Below are 6,142 nucleotides of genomic sequence, written 5' to 3'. Positions count from 1 at the left end.
AGACTCCAAGTAAAAGTCAAAAGTGAGAAATTCCCTTGCCTACTAAATTTTGATACATTTAGAGTATTATTAAGAAACAAATGTATGACCTCAGGCCCTGATAGTGATGAAACCCTGTAATTACAGATCTAGGGAGACTTGTGTAGCAGGGTTTTTGTGTGTGTGTGTGTGTGTGTTGTTATTTTTTACCGGCACAAGGCCAGAATGGGACACATTATCAGAAAACCTCATGTAAATTGTAGATAAATATATCTGTATATATGTCTGTAATTTTTGACCTAATAATGCCCTGTCTACAGCTGTAAATGCATTGTTGTGCTGTTAACTCCAATATGCAGGTATTTTGTTGTTATGCAGGAAAAGAGAACATCCAGTACAGAAAAGAAAGGAAGCTACATTACATAATGTTTAACATACCTTTACACTTTCTTGTTGACCATCTTCAAGAACGGTTGGTGAGCTATTCTAATGGATATTATGTAACAAAGGTTCTCTCCCTGTTTTCTTCCCAGTGAACTACAGTTCAGTTCCCAAACATCCTATGTTCATCTTGAATGACAGTCAGTTTTTATGTTTAACAATAACCTGAACTTTTGAAAACAGGTAAAAAAAATTATTTACATAAAAGCAAAAAAATTAAATATTCCTGGTACAAATAATAACCTACTTGATTGAGTGATACAAAATTGTTAATATGTAGAGGTAGATATGGAAATCATTTGCCTACCAAGGATGAGGCCTCAGATATATCAAAGCAATTCTAAACAATATTCAATAATTTTTAATCTACCACTTTTATTAATTTCTAACTATTTCTATATAAAGTGGTTTTGAAAGTTGACTACATTAGGAACAACTTACAAATAAAATGTAAAAGTAACTAACAATATGTACCATGGAGATTTGTTTACCTACTGCCTTAAAATTAAGAAAGTGTATATACACAGTGTTGAAATTCATGCCTTTGAATTCAGTCTCTTGATTTAAAATATATCTGTGATACTTGGTCAATGTGTTATGGCAAAGTTCTTAAATGTTTACACAGTGATCTGAATATTAGAAGACTTAACATAAACATTTAAAACCAATCCTAACATAGACTACTAGCACTTCAGTGCATTTCAGTGGAACCTCATCTGGGAGCAAGGGTTCTGTAAACATTTGTTGTTATTTTTGTCTTATGTCTTATTCAGAATATGTACAACATATCACATATTATATTGAATAACCATTAATCATTTTTTTTGGATTTTCACACGGATATGACAATTTGAATGTTGTCATTGTTTTTAACTGTACTTTCTATGGTTTTTCAGTACTCACAAGCTGCTTTACCAATGAAAATATAAGGATTAAAGCATATTTAAATTCAATTTAAATATTGATTGTGTAACTTTTGATCCTTATTTTAACATTTATTGATCTTTTGGAATTCTAATTGTACTACTTATAAATACCTACATTACAAAGTGAGCTTTGTGACTGGTGTGATAGAGATGGAAGCTGGAGGATCAGAAAGGAGATCAAGGTGAGCTTTTATTTTATAAAGGACATAAGAAAAGAGGATTTAAGATTCTAGAAAATGCCTAATGAGCTTTCCAAACAGCACAAAAAATCATGATGTTTAGCTCACTCATCGCCTCAAAAATAATAACATTAATTATAGGCCTGAGTTAGCATATTCTTTAAAGACAATACAGCAAGATTTTGTCAGTAAAATTTATCTGAATAGATTACTAGATTCTACTGTATCTTTAATCATTTGATCATTTCAAACATAAACACTTAACCATCAAGCCAGACTGTTAGGGATATGATTATGAGCTTTTAGGACACCAAATCTGACTTTAAAAATATTTTTAACAGTATTGACAATAGAGAACTTGCAGAATCTGATCAAGACTCCTACACCACATTAAATACAAATATTAAAATGGCTAATACCTACAGAATTTAAAATATGAATAACAGAAGAAAATCAGTGTACATTTCTGCTAACTTAGATTATTAGATTTGACAGCTAAAACGAAAACAATAAAAAATAACAGGTAAACTAGATTCCATTAGTTACATAAGAGATTTTCTTTCAAAGGACAGTCTTCAAAAAGTGAAAAACCAATGCAGGCTGGAAGAAATCATGTGCCAAAAAACAAACTGATTAATGTATAATATTCAGAATATTCAGTGAAGTAATGAACTCAAACATCCTTGTTTTTTTCAGAGGGAAAGTATTTAAATGGAAGTTCTAACACACAAGATTTAAAAGTTGGCACTAAGATAAACACATGAATAGATACTGTTGTCAGTCATTGTGGAAATGCTAATGAAAACCACAAATAGGGACTATTTAGGGAAAATCAAAAAGACAATAGAGAAGAGCTAAGAATGTAGGAATGGAGCTGGTTGGGGGTAAATTTTGTTGTTGTTTTTCTGAGGCAGGTTCTTAATCTATCCCAGGTGTGCTTGGAAAATCCTCTATAGCTCTAACTGGGGATTGCTAAGTTTTTCCACTTGGGGGAGATCTTGAGACAGGGAATGTCCTAGGTTGGAATTCACCATGTTTACTATGCCAAACTGAATTAGGAATTATGTGGTGCTGGAAATCAGAGAACTTTGCAAGCCTTGGCTTCAAAGCAAACCCCCATCTGTTGTTTTTTATTGTTTTTTAGATAGGGTCTCACTATGTGGCTGTTACTGGCCTGTAACTTGTTGTGTGACCAGGCTGGCCTCAAACTCCTACTGTGCTTCCAGTCCTATCATTATAGATATGCTAACATAAGGGCCCAGGCAGCTGGGTGGATATTTAGTGCATTTGTGTACGACTAAGAGAAAGGACTTGAAAATTTACTACAGGCTGAAAAGAATGTAAACTAATGCAGCCACCTTAGACTAAAAACACAGCGGTTCATTCCTGTTATCTCAGGAAATGGGAGGCAGGAAGTTTACCATCAATTAAGATGTCCCTGAAGTAAACACCATGTTCTAGCTTAAATTGAATAACAGAGTAAGGCTTTTTTCAAAATCACAACAAAACAAAGTTGAATGACTTTGGCACTGACTTTGTCAATCCTGAAAAAAATAACCTTTAATTGAACAACAGAGTGAGGCTGTTTTTAAAATCACAACAAAACAAAGTTGAATGGCTTTGGCACTGACTTTGTCAATCCTGAAAAAACTAACCTTTAAGTTGCCAAAAGACCTTCATTTCAAACTAGGCATGGTGGTTCACCCTGCAATGCTAGTTCTTGGGTGACTGATGCAGGCAAATTTCTATGAGTACCAGCCAAGCCTGAACTACACAGTGTGAGTCTCTGAAGAAAAAAAGAACTAAAGTTCAGCAAGTGGGAAGGCATTGTACACACCTATAATCCTAGCACGAAGAAATATGACAGTGGAGGACTGTGAGTGAGAGACTATGTTGGCCTGTAGGAATTTGAAGACTATGAATGCACATGTTGAACAAGAATCAAAAGAACTGTACACTTGTCTGCCTACTTAAATCTCCAATTGAAATACAAATATACATCCATGCAAAATAAATGTTTATCAATTTGTAGCAAACATTTCATGGTAGTCACAAATAAAAACAACTCAAAGTCTATCCAATGATAAAAGGTTAAAGGGCCAATTGTGCCATACACCTTCAATGCCAGGACTTAGGTGGCAGAGGTTGGTGGACATCTGTGAGTTTGAGGTTAGCCTGGTCTACATAGCATGTTCCAGGCAGTGAGAGCTACAAAGCAAATCTCTACCTAAATAACAAAATCATTTGGTAGAGTTTTACTATGAGGCCCAGGCTTGTACAAAGTCTACTATATGAAATCGAGCACCACATAAACCAGAAAAGGTAGGGAATGAATGTGATCCTAGCAGTTAGAAGTTATAGACAGGTGGATCAAAAAGTCTAGGTTATCCTTGCTACACAGGGAATCTGGGGTCAACATTGGACACATGAGATATCTATAAGCAAAAAAAGAAAAAAAAACTAAATGAATTGAAATATGCCTTCTGTGTGATGTGAAATCTAAACTTTCCTCATAACCACATGCCTCTCTTGATACAGAAACACTAGGTATTCATCTGGATACATTATTAACAGTCCCTATAATAACCTTGAGTGTGCTGTGTTGTATCCATTCCTTTTCCTAATTAGCAAACTCAGTTCCAAAGAGAGATAAAGAAACATTCACCAAATTATTCCTAAGGGGTTGAATAGATTCAAGATAATTTTTTCTTTGTTTTTGAGACAGAGTTCTTCATGTAGCACTGGCTGGTCTGGAATTCACGATGTAGACCATGCTGGCCTTGAACTCACAAACACCTGCCTGTTCTGCCTCTCAACTGCTGGGATTAAAGTTGTATACTCCCACACCTAGCAAGATAAGTATTCTCTGTTTGTTTGTTTGTTTGTTTGTTTGTGTTTTTGAGACAAATTCCCTGCTGTGACCCTGGCTTTCCTGAAACTAGGTCTATAGATCTGTCTCCCTGTGCCTTCAAAGTGTTGAGATGAATGATGTGCATTACCACACCTGGCTTTGTATTCTGGTTTGCAATGGCTTCTCACAAAGCAGACCAAAGCATGTGGTATGGCACACTGATTATTTTAAATGAAAGGAATTTAAAGAGAAGCAGATGCTGGAGGTGATGCAATCTGCTATCTCCTTGTCAGTTTTAAAGTATAGATCTACCAAGCAAGAGAGCAATTACTCTGTTTCTAGCCTGGGTTTTTATTAACTGATCTCCTACAAAGAAAAACAGAAATATGTCAACACACATGTACAGAATTTGGGTAAATATATGACTAAAGTTACTGGAAAGAACCACAGCACCATTGAACAGGTACAAACGCTGAGTGACTCAGTAAAAGAATTTCACCTGATTTGTGGAGAAAGGGGAATGATACAGGTCAGAGCTAAATATCCTAAACATCATCTAAGAGCAGCTTCTGAAAATCAAGTTAGTCAGTCCCAGGTAGTTTACTCTGTCTTCTTCCTTTCCCATGGAATGTTAAAGGCATCCAAAAGGTTTTGGCCTACATTTTCTTCCCATTCCAAAACCAGGTGTTCATCACATCACGTGCTGTTTGTTACATAATGCCATGTCATGTCATAGCATGAGAACTGTGGGAAAATGTCAAGTAGTAAGAATTTTATTTCCATGACAATGGATTGTCTATGTAATAATCACTCAGTTTCTTTTTTAAGAAGTGAGGCCTGAACACCATATGAGTCAGTGATTTCTCTTCTGAGTATGTACCTGTCATCACTGAAAGCAGGGAATTGTATACCTATTTGTCCACCTACACTCTCAGTAACATTAATGTCAATCAGCAAAACTAGAAGTCACCCAAGTATTTATAGACAATTGATAAACAAAGTGGTATATACATACATCAGAACAATGCTCAAATTTATACAGGAAGAAAAAAATCTAAGAAATCCTACAATACTGACAAATCATAAGCAAACTATCCAAAGTGAAAAAGTTCAAACATAAAATGACAAATAATATGTGATCCTCCTATATATATTTTTGAGATAGGGCATAGCCCTGGCTGACCTCAGACTCACTGAGATCCACTTGCCTCTGCTTCTTGAGTCCTGTGATTACTTAGCTGGTATAGAAATTCAGTTTTGCAGATGTGCATCGTGGTATGTACCTGTAATCCCAGCACTTTGGAGGAGAAAGCAGGATTGTCGTACAAGTTTGTAACCAAAAATAAGTTCTAGGCCATAGGGATATTCTGTCTCCACAGTAATTAAAACTCTCCAAAATCAATTTTAAAAACAGTATCAGTTTCTGGAGATAGATGGTAGTGATAGTTGCACAAAAATGTCTATGTACTTCATGCTATTGTGCTAAATTCTTAAAATTATCAAGATGAAAATTTTTACCTATGATACTATTTTGACTATGATAAAAAAAATATTAAAATAAAATCAAAGAGCTGGGCATGGTGGCGCCTACCTTTAACTCCAGCACTTGGGAAATGCTGGAATGACAGGTATGCACTATCTCCTCTGGTATAATCTTTTAGCTGCAACAAATTCTGTGAATAATTACGTATAGATGATCTAGACATGATGGCACATACATACCTGTAATAACAGCACTTAGTTGTAGTGGGATGGGCATAAGGCAG

The sequence above is a fragment of the Peromyscus eremicus genome, chromosome 1 (assembly GCF_949786415.1).
Source record: "Peromyscus eremicus chromosome 1, PerEre_H2_v1, whole genome shotgun sequence".
NCBI lineage: Eukaryota > Metazoa > Chordata > Mammalia > Rodentia > Cricetidae > Peromyscus > Peromyscus eremicus.
Note: the sequence above shows the minus strand (reverse complement) of the source record.